The following is an 11,094-nucleotide window of genomic DNA, read 5'->3' on the forward strand; positions in this document are numbered from 1 at the left end:
CACAAGGTGCGCTATTTACATTTTTTAAATATATACACTGAGTGTACAAAACATGAAGAAATCCTTCCTAATATTGAGGCCCCCCCCCTCCCCTTTCCCCTCAGAACAGCATCAATTCGTCGGGGCATGGACTATAAAAAGGTGTTGAAAGTGCTCCACAGGGATAGATGCTGGCCCATGTTGACGCCAATGCTTCCCACAGTTGTGTCAAGTTGGTTGGATGTCCTTTGGGTGGTGTACCATTCTTCATACACACGGGAAACTGTTGAGCGTGAAAAACCCAGCAGCGTTGCAGTCCTTGACACAAACCAGAGCGCCTGGCACCTACTACCATACCCTGTTCAAAGGCACTTAAATATTTTGTCTAGCCCACCCTCTGAATGGCACACATGCACAATCCATGTCTTAATTGTCTCAAGGCTTAACAAGTCCTTCTTTAACCTGTCTCCTCCCCTTCATCTACTGCCCCGTAGCAGTCACATCTGTAGCAGTCACATCTATAGCCTTGAAATGCTTTGAAAGGCTGTTGATGGCTCACATCAACACCTTTATCCCAGAAACCCTTGACCCACTCCAATTCGCATACCACACCAACAGATCCACAGATGACGTAATCGCTATTGCACTCCACACTGCCCTTTCCCACCTGGACAAAAGGAACACCTATGTGAGAATGCTGTTCATTGACAACAGCTCAGTGTTCAACATTATAGTGCCCCCCAAGCTCATCACTAAGCTAAGGACTTGCAACTGAACACCACCCTCTGCAACTGGATCCTGGACTTGCTGACGGGCCGCACCCAGGTGGTAAGGGTAGGCAACAACACATTCGCCACGCTGGCCCCTCAGGGGTGCTTAGTCCCTCCTGTACTCCCTGTTCACCCACGACAGGCAACAGGCTATCAGTGCGTCATCCAACACTTTACAATGCGAGTTGGAGGCAGTATGCATTTTGAAAACATATTTCATTGTTTGTAACCTGAATGTTTTATTTCATATTATGAGGCATGTCTTAACTTGCTTCAAAGTAGCCTATAGGCAAAATCCCACCATGGAAATGTGGAGGCAATTATATTATAAAGACTTTATAGGCAGTGCGTGAGTTTCAATTCTGGGGAAGCATACAATTTATCCTACCATTTCTACCGTTCTGCGTGCCAGTTATGATTTTCATATGCATATTTTTGTGAAACAGTTTCATTTCAATAATAACGTTTACGTTTCTCAAAATCATTGTTGCATGGTTAATCATAAAAATCTGAATTAAAATTATAAAAATCTAAAATGGAACTCAGCCTATAGGCTAATGCAGTAGTAGGCCTATAACATCCATTGCTCTTTTACACCGAGGATTGGTGATTATCGAGGGGGTGATTGTTGGAAATTTTTCAAATAGCGCCCTGTGAGGAACTATAGTTTTCGCAATTGATGTAAAAAATCCCAACAACTCTATTTTAGCCATTTACACGCAGCAGGCCAGGTACTTCTATGCGTGCTCCAGTGGAGGCTCCTCAGAGGAGGAAGGGGAGGACCATCCTACTCAGTGAATTTCAGAATTCTTTACATTGTAGATAAAACTACACTAAATATATTCACGTCACCAAATAGCTGATTAAAACATACAGTTTTGCAATGAAGATCTAAAGTAGCCTCAACAGCACTCTCTGGTGTAGCACCATGGTGTAGCTGGAGGACAGCTACAGTGGGGGAAAAAAGTATTTAGTCAGACACCAATTGTGCAAGTTCTCCCACTTAAAAAGATGAGAGAGGCCTGTAATTTTCATCATAGGTACACGTCAACTATGACAGACAAAATGAGGGGAAAAAATCCAGAAAATCACATTGTAGGATTTTTAATGAATTTATTTGCAAATTATGGTGGAAAATAAGTATTTGGTCACCTACAAACAAGCAAGATTTCTGGCTCTCACAGACCTGTAACTTCTTCTTTAAGAGGCTCCTCTGTCTTCCACTCGTTACCTGTATTGATGGCACCTGTTTGAACTTGTTATCAGTATAAAAGACACCTGTTCACAACCTCAAACAGTCACACTCCAAACTCCACTATGGCCAAGACCAAAGAGCTGTCAAAGGACACCAGAAACAAAATTGTAGACCTGCACCAGGCTGGGAAGACTGAATCTGCAATAGGTAAGCAGCTTGGTTTGAAGAAATGAACTGCGGGATGAATTATTAGGAAATGGAAGACATACAAGACCACTGATAATCTCCCTCGATCTGGGGCTCCACGCAAGATCTCACCCCGTGGGGTCAAAATGATCACTCCCAGCTGTTTTCCAGGTGCGCTGATTAGAATGGTGTTTTCCAGGTGCGCTGATTAGAATGGTGTTTTCCAGCGAATTTCATTTTGGCAAATGTTTGAAAATGAAGTTATTGGCATGAAACCCTGCCACGCACATCAAGTCTCCGTGTGTTCCATAAGCGGCACTTCTACTAAGTGCAAGAAGACACAATCAGCTATTGTTGATGCTGTAGGGGGTTTGAACTGACAAGTATACAAAGACTGTAGGAACGTGTGCAAGAAATCACAATGACAATACCAAGCCACAACACACTGCACAGTAATGGCAGTTGTCAACTGAACATGCTTTTCAGACCTACAGTCCTCTACTGACTAAAAACATTGTTCAACAGTCACTCACAAACACTTTTGTCCTCAAGAGGAAACTTCTGGCATGCAATCCACTGGGGCAGAGTAATGAGCTCAAGGGAGAGAAGGGTGAGAGACTGACTAATGGCTTTTCAGATCCATCAGCTTTGGGCTCTTCAGGCTGAGAAAGCATCACAACCCATCCTCTGCACAGCACAGAGCACTAAGCTAGTCCCAGGTCATATTTATCAGGCACCAAACGGAAGAAAATGGACTGAAACAGGGAGGGACAACTTGGACTTGCCCAATAAGAAATGCTCATTTTCATTTCAGATGAGAAACATTTTTAAACGTTTTCTGCTGCGTGCCCTGATGAACACAACCCTGACATACAAAACCTTGTCCTATGCTGAACTCTGCCTGCCTGCCTAACAGAGAGAAAACCCTCTCCTGGCACATGCTGCAGAAAAACACTGGCCTGAGGGCCACTCATCTGGGAAGAAAATAAGCATTTATGGCAGCCATGCAACTCTGGGAACTGGCTCTGACTCCCAAGAGATCGAGCTGAGACGCGTTGCGATGCATTGTTTCTCTGGCAGTAAAGTGCTCTGCATGGGAGAGAGGATTTTACGATGTTGGCACCAATTCCTATGTGCAGCACCGTCTTCCACCAGACAGGGACAGTACTGTTATCCAGTCGACAATAAAATAAATGCAAATCTAAAGATACTCATAATCATACAAATCTCTGATTCAGCCAGTGCTGGATCCACCGAAGGTCATTTAAAGAGTTGTAGAAAGACTCGCTTCACTTTTCCTCGTAGGATTTGATCTCGAGTCGACTCATATCCTTTGACTAAACCCTTTTTCACCCTGCAGTCTGTTTGGCCCATTCTGAGCCTTGCTTTCTTACCCTATCATCTTCTCCTCTTAGCTCAAAGGCGAAATGCACTCCCCAGAACAGGAAATAGCAACGACAGACTGCTGTACTGAGGATGAAATACAGAAGGTAATAACATTGCTACGTGACAGAGCACTGGAGGTTACCTGGATCTTTACAGTCAGAAAAGTTATTTAGTTCATGCCATATCTCCTGCTATTCAGAATGCATCACCTTCTTGTACAGCAGTATTAGCTGCGGTCAAGCGATGTTTTTCTATTGTACGTTTGGTTCCCCAATAAATCTATTATTATATGACTATTATATTGTTCTCTATTGTATGTGCAAACAACACAGTGCCAGTAAGCCAACATGTTGCTATTTACACTAGGGATGGGCACAGTTATTCTAATATCCGAACAGACAGTAGTATTAGATTACTTGCGAGATAATTCTTATTTTAAACATTTTTAAGCCTATTTTGTCTAACTTGCGCGAGTCGGTTTGGCTACTTTCTCCCTCCCCCTAGGTGTCAGACACACCAGACCCTGCTCCTCCGCAACCCTCCATACCCGTCTGTGCTGAAACAAGCACAGTGCACCGCGTGAGCAAGTCCCCATTGAAGTTGAAAAATATATATACATCTTTAAAAACACATGCATTGAATATCCAGATATCCCAAAGGAAAAAAAATGAATGATATTATTCTAATAGTGAAATCATTTCAAATGCCCATCCCTAATTTACACCTGTGATGTCCTCAAGTTCAGAGCTGTCCAGAGGTATTCCCACCTGCATATGATCATGGCATTGCTATTCCACAGGCAGCAGATGAATGAGCCATCCAGGGCAGGCAGCCTGCCTCTGGGACACTGGCTGATCTGAAATAACACCAAGCTATTTCAAACCTGGGTCTGGGTGAGAGGGAAAAATATATCACACATTTTATACCCCACACAACTATATGAAAAAGGAGATGGCTAAAGGGGCCATCCCCTGTCTATATATAGCTTAGTTAACTGTAAAAATACTCAATCTCTATGGCATTTTCATATGTACATGGTGCAAGACAGGTTGCCTTATGACTTGAACTGAATACTTCTGCTGCTCTATTTTCGCTACATACTTCAGTCTGAGACTGCCAATGTTGAAGTCGTTTGTGGTGACGTACAAAACAAAGTCATCAGCGATTGTATCATTTCTAATCAGAGTATCAAAGCCAATGCCGAATTGTCAAAACACAGCTTTACCCATGTGTGTTCTGGCTCAACCCATCGGTTTCTGGGACCAATCAGAATAGTTAGAATGTGTTTGCGTTCTAGAAATCCACAGGGAGATAATCAGATCCAGACTCATTGCGGAGAAGAAACTAACGTCAGTGGCAGTGGTGTAGCGTTTGGCCGGAGCAAGGAGACTGGGTAGCCAGGCAACAAGACAGGAGCCACAAAAACAAAATATAAAGTATCCAAGACAATTAGAGGATGCTGTGAGCTAAGATAAAGAGTTTGAATGTGATGACAAGCATCTGAATAAATTTTTTAATGGAGTTGTTAAGCGTCTGTTTCACCACATACATGCCTTGTTCAGTTGGTTGGAAGACTTAGGCTATTGCTATTCTTTTAGATAGCATAAACGACACATTTTAACATTACTCAGACTACACACCTGAGTGAACATAAGAGAAGCAGTTATTCAACTTTGGTGCTTAAACATTCCAACAGCACAACTAGGAAGAAAAATGTCCATTCCAATTTGGCCCTCTCTAGAGCAGTTCAGACTCACTCCCAAAATGTTAATTTAGAGCCCTGCTATTTAATGCCATTCAACAAAAGACAATTAACATATGCCTGATAAGTTAACATACCAATGATTCCATTGAACAAAAATAAACTGATTGATTTTACCTTTCACTTCTATTTCACTGAAAGATATTTGCTATTGGAAAAGTCTAAGTGGGATCCTTGGGACGTCCAACTCTCACGTCACCCCATTGAAGTTGACATTTAAAACGGTTAAGGTAGGAATTAAAGTTAGGGTTTAGGTTAGGGACGTCCCAAGGATCCCACTTAGCATATATTTGCTATTGTGCAGTGGAGAGGAGAGCAAGCTCTGACAAGAAGGGCTCAAGGGGTTCCCTGACATTTGAAACAGGGTAGAACGTCTGTGGAAAAGACAGGAGGAGAGCAGTGCTCTGAAAAAGGGGCAACATAATAATTGTTGCCATCTTGAACTCTATTTGGCTATTTGCTGCAGTAGCCTCTCTTCGAAAAGCCAATGCAGAAAAGGGAAACTTTCTTGGACAAGGTTCCGGAGGGTAATTACAAATGTGGTCAATGTGCTCAATGCAGCTTCATGTACAAACGCAACTCATTTACCCACCCCCGCACAGGACAAAGATTTAAGATCAAAGGCCTGATTAAATGTCCTTGTGGTCTGTCTTACATAGGGAAAACCTGCAGAAGCCTTAAGACACGGATCTGTGAGCACCGCAGCAATATATGGACAGGTGAGACAAAAAAATCTGGTTGCTGTTCATTTTGTACAAGCTGGACATCCTATTAGTTCTCTGAGATACATTAAAATAGAAATTGTCAAGATGTCACGCAGGGGAGGGGACATTGAGAGGAAACTTCTTCAAAGCGAATTTCTGGATCCACAGGCTCAACACACTGTCTCCTCTTGGACTTAATGAGGAGTTTGACTTGAAACCGTTTTTATAGTTTCATAAAGTCCAAATTGTGTGTTTAAAAGACATTTGAACATTGTATGAATATTACTGTAAATATTGATCGCATTCCTTGTATATGATCATATATTTTGATACATTGAATGTTAATATTGTGAACCTCTGTTATACATTTTTTACCTCCTGTTTCAGGAAGTGATGTCACTGAGTACTGCCCCTATATATAGGACCTTCCACCCCCACCTGGGATATGGATGCCTGATGAAGACCTAAGGGTCGAAACGTTGTTAGAAATAAATATCACCTGGGAGCATGAGCAGCAGTGTGCAGCGTTTTCCATTCTGTTTTTCAGAAATATAAACGAACAGAAGATGTTAGAGCAGGGCTCGCCAACCCTGTTCCTGGAGAGCTACCGTCCTGTTGGTTTTCAATCCAACCACAGTTGTAGATAATCAACCAGCTAATTATTAGAATCAGGTGTGCTAGATTAGGGTTGGAGCGAAAACCTACAGGAGTGTAGAGCTCCTGGAACAGGGTTGGAGAACCCCGTGTTAGAGAAATAGAAGAACAGAATAGATTATTTAATTTTGTAAGTCAATACAGTTGACTCAACTGCTGTGTGGATCAAAATAAACCATGAAAACGATTAGAGTTAAGACCAAGCGTCTAGGTCTGTAAATTCTACCTTTTCAAGCGGGATGTCATGTGCCTTTTACCTCTCCCCCGAATGCTCAGTTTGGCCGGGCGGCCAGCTCTAGGAAGAGTCTTGGTGGTTCCAAACTTCTTCCATTTAAGATTGATGGAGGCCACTGTGTTCTTGGGGTAGTTCAATGCTGCAGAAATGTTTTGGTACCCTTCCCCAGATCTGTGCCTCGACATGTTGTGGAAAAATCGTCCTTATCCTCATTAAAAATAATGCACTTTCAGATTTTTGTAGAATCAAGATAGACTTTATTACACAAGCAATAGAGCCGAGCTGGTCTGCAGAGCAATTACTTTCCAGCTCTCAGTTCTCATCCTTTATACAGTTTAATTTTTACTCATAATCCACGGCTTCTAGCTTAATCCCTCCCTGGTCAGTTCACTCCATCATTGTTTCCCAACTTTGACCGCCCCGAGTGGCGCAGCGGTCTAAGGCACTGCATCTCAGTGCTTGAGGCGTCACTACAGACCCCCTGGTTCGATTCCAGACTGTTTCACAACTGGCCGTGATTGGGAGTCCCATAGGGCGGCGCACGATTGGCCCAGTGTCGTCTGGGTTTGGCCGGTGTAGGCCATCATTGTAAATAAGAATTTGTTCTTAACTGACTTGCCTTTGTTAAATAAAGGTAAAATAAAAATAAATACATCTCTGTTTGACTCCTCCTCGAGTCACTTTGTTTGTTTTTAATGGTGGCGTAATCTGACTTCTTCTCCTGTTATTACTTAGTTTTTGGAAACAATAGTGGCGTGACCAAACCTATTTAGTAAATATAAACCCTTTAATGCTTCTTAATCCATATACATTTTTTTAAAAATATATATATACGTATAGGCGTTTCATTCTACAGCATGCATGATTCATATAATTGGTTTGTTATGTTGTCCACCTTTGCGTGAGACAGAGTAGTTAACTAAAAATCTCCAATAGACACGATCCTGTCTTGGAGCTCTACAGACAATTCCTTCGACCTCATGGCTTGGTTTTTCCTCTGACCTGCACTGTCAACTGTGGGACCTTATATTGACAGATGTGCCTTTCCAAATCATGTCCAATGAATTGAATTTACCACAGGTGGACTCCAATCAAGTTGTAGAAACATCTCAAGGATGATCAATGGAAACAGGATGCACCGGAGCTCAATTTTGCGTCTCATAGCAAAGGCTCTGAATACTTATGTAAATAAGGTATGTCTTTCATTTGTTTTTATTAGCAAACATTTCTAAAAACCTGTTTTCACTTTGTCATTATGGGGTATTGTGTGTAGATTGATGAGGGGAAAAAATTATGTAATCAATTTTAGAATAAGGCTGTAATGTAAGAAAATGTGGAAAAAGTAAAGTGGTCTGAATACTTTCCAAATGAAAACAAGGTTTGAAAATATTATGTTTTAGTCAAATATTATTTCTGTTTGGGCTTCTTGTGGTCAAAAATAAATAAAAAAAGCTTTAAAAAATGTGCAGTCTACAAATTATTACAGTAATTATGTTGATGTTCTGGGCCCTCCAGCCTGGTGTCATAGACTAGACGTAACATAGTAAATGTAAATCGGCCAACTCAAATTAGTATGATACACTATATATACAAAAGTGGTTTTGGCTATTTCAGCCACACCCGTTGCTGACAGGTGTATAAAATCGAGCACACAGACATGCAATCTCCATAGACAAACATTGGCAGTAGAATGGCCTTCCTGAAAAGCTCAGTTTGTAAAATTTCTGCCCTGCTAGAGCTGCCCCGGTCAACTGTAAGTGCTGTTATTGTGAAGTGGAAACGTCTAGGAGCAACAACAGCTCAGCCTCGAACTGGTAGGCCACACAAGCTCACAGAACGGAACCGCTGAGTGCTGAAGTGCGTAGCGCACAAAGTTTGTCAGTCCTCGGTTACAACACTCACTACCGAGTTCCAAACTGCCTCTGGAAGCAACGTCAGCAAAATAACTGTTAGTTGGGAGCTTCGTGAAATGGTTTTCCATGGCCGAGCAGCCGCACACAAGCCTAAGGATCACCATGCGCACTGCCAAGCATCAGCTGGAGTGGTGTAAAGCTCGCCGCCATTGGACTCTCGAGCAGTGGAAACGTGTTCTCTGGAGTGATTAATCACGCTCCACCATCTGGCAGTCCGACGGACGAATCTGGGTTTGGCGGATGCCAGGAGAACGCTACCTGCCCGAATGCATAGTGCCAACTGTAAAGTTTGGTGGAGGAGGAATAATGGTCTGGGGCTGTTTTTAATGGTTTAGGCTAGGCCCCTTAGTTCCAGTGAAGGGAAATCTTAACGCTACAGCATACAATGACATTCTAGACGATTCTGTGCTTCCAACTTTGTGGTAACAGTTTGGGGAAGGCCCTTTCCTGTTTCAGCATGACAATGCCCCCGTGCACAATGCGAGGTCCATACAGAAATGGTTTGTCAAGATCGGTGTGGAAGAACTTGACTGGCCTGCACAGAGCCCTGACCTCAACCCCATCGAACGCCTTTGGGAGGAATTGGAACGCCGACTGCGAGCCAGGCCTAATCGCCCAACATCAGTGCCCGACCTCACTAATGCTCGTGGCTGAATGGAAGCAAGTCCCCGCAGCAATGTTCCAACATCTAGTGGGAAGCCTTCCCAGAAGGGTGGAGGCTGTTATAGCAGCAAAGGGGGGACCACCTCCATATTAATGCCCTTGATTTTGGAATGAGATGTTCGACGAGCAGTGTCCACATACTTTTGGTCATGTAGTGTATGTTACGTTTGGTATGGTTACATAAGACAGATGGTTACTTAAGGTATAAAAAAAAAGTACAGTGGTTGGTCGGGGTGGATGGGTGGGCGTATAACGCGAACGTCCAACTAGCTAACATTAGCCACTTAGCTAGAATTCGTAACAAATCATACATTTAGCAAATTCGTAACATAATACATTTTTCAGATTTGTAGCATATTGTACGTTTCGCAAATTCGTAAAATATAATACGAATTGTAATTAGTAGCATATGAAATGGGTGATGACATCCACAAATTAATACACACCATACCAAATGTAACAACATATTATACTAAATGTCTCAGATTTAGATACAGAATAATACGAAATGCTCTGAGACCAGGTTGGGCCCCCTGACCAGCCGCTCAAGAAAAAAATCGTCCCGCGGCTATATCTAGTTGATGATCCCTGTTATAGAGTTTACACTTCCTCTTCCAATTATAATGTGGGGAGGTCAAAATAATTAAAAAAACTATCAACTATAATTAAAAAAAGTTGATTCCTTCTACTTGCCATTATCATTCACCTGATAAGACGAGGCGTGACATTATTTTTTTTGTTAACGTATGACGGGGGTCCCTTGGTGGCCTGTTTGCCTGGGAGGGGGTCCCTGGGCAAGAAAAGGTTGAAAACCCCTGCTGTAGATTAAAGTGAGAAGCCACGTTGCTGGCTACATTGTATCTGTTAGGGTTTAATAATTATAACATTTCACTTTTTTTTTACTAATTTGACGTACGTAGGCTACATTCATTCACTGGAAGAAAAATAAATGCTGTCAATAAGTTCCCTTGCAAAGAACTCAATGTGCAAAACTAATATTGCAACAGTATGCCATTAAAAGTACTAATATTAGAATGAGTTGGATAAAAGTAACATTACAACGACTGTCAACATTGTCATTGTTGCCCAATCACAGCAGCCGCTACTCAATGAGACTGAATTAGATAGATACAAAACAACTGCATAAATGTCGAACTTACCAAAACTTTGCTTGAATCCTAGTTATAACTTCCAAATGTTTATATATCCACCTACTGAAATAACGAAACCCCTGTACTTTATCAACTTTTCAGTATTTTCCGCTACAATGCCAGACCGCTGCGTTGCCTCTTCTCTACGCCATGTCGAAAATAGGATGATGGGAAGTTGGAAAGTGGAAACGTCATCGCAGGCAGACACATCCCGCCCCGCTCCCGACTGGATTGGTTTGGGAAGAGGAACTTCTCTGGGATCTTTTCAGAGTTTGGGACGTGCCTGCCAATCAAATTTGAAAAAGCAAGACCACCCCATATGGTCTGTAGGGGGCACACAAGTAGCCTAAGTGAAATGGTCTGTGAAATGTATTTTATCATTACTTTTCAAATTTCCTGCTTTATATTGCCCTTCTTTCCACTCATAAATAGAGGGGATAACAAAGATCCCCATTCCCACATATTTTATTTGGCTTTCATTATGTCTCACACACCA

The 11,094-nt window shown here is 42.2% G+C and overlaps 1 protein-coding gene across 7 annotated transcripts in view; it reads right to left on the reverse strand.

Annotated features, from left to right (window-relative positions):
* The window catches only part of LOC311134960 (liprin-beta-1-like), a 46,275-nt gene extending 35,511 nt beyond the window's left edge, over positions 1-10,764 (reverse strand). For 4 of the 7 annotated variants that reach the window (XM_084168739.1, XM_084168737.1, XM_084168736.1 and 1 more), the window contains exon 1: positions 10,608-10,694. The gene's annotated coding sequence lies outside the window, so the exon portion shown is untranslated. Of the gene's footprint in view, positions 1-10,607 lie in introns of all 7 variants that reach the window. The other 3 variants (XM_084168741.1, XM_084168740.1, XM_084168738.1) reach the window with 1 other exon arrangement.
* Positions 10,765-11,094: the final 330 nt, after the last annotated feature.

Source organism: Coregonus lavaretus (assembly GCF_964263955.1).
Source record: "Coregonus lavaretus genome assembly, chromosome: 9".
Lineage (NCBI taxonomy): Eukaryota > Metazoa > Chordata > Actinopteri > Salmoniformes > Salmonidae > Coregonus > Coregonus lavaretus.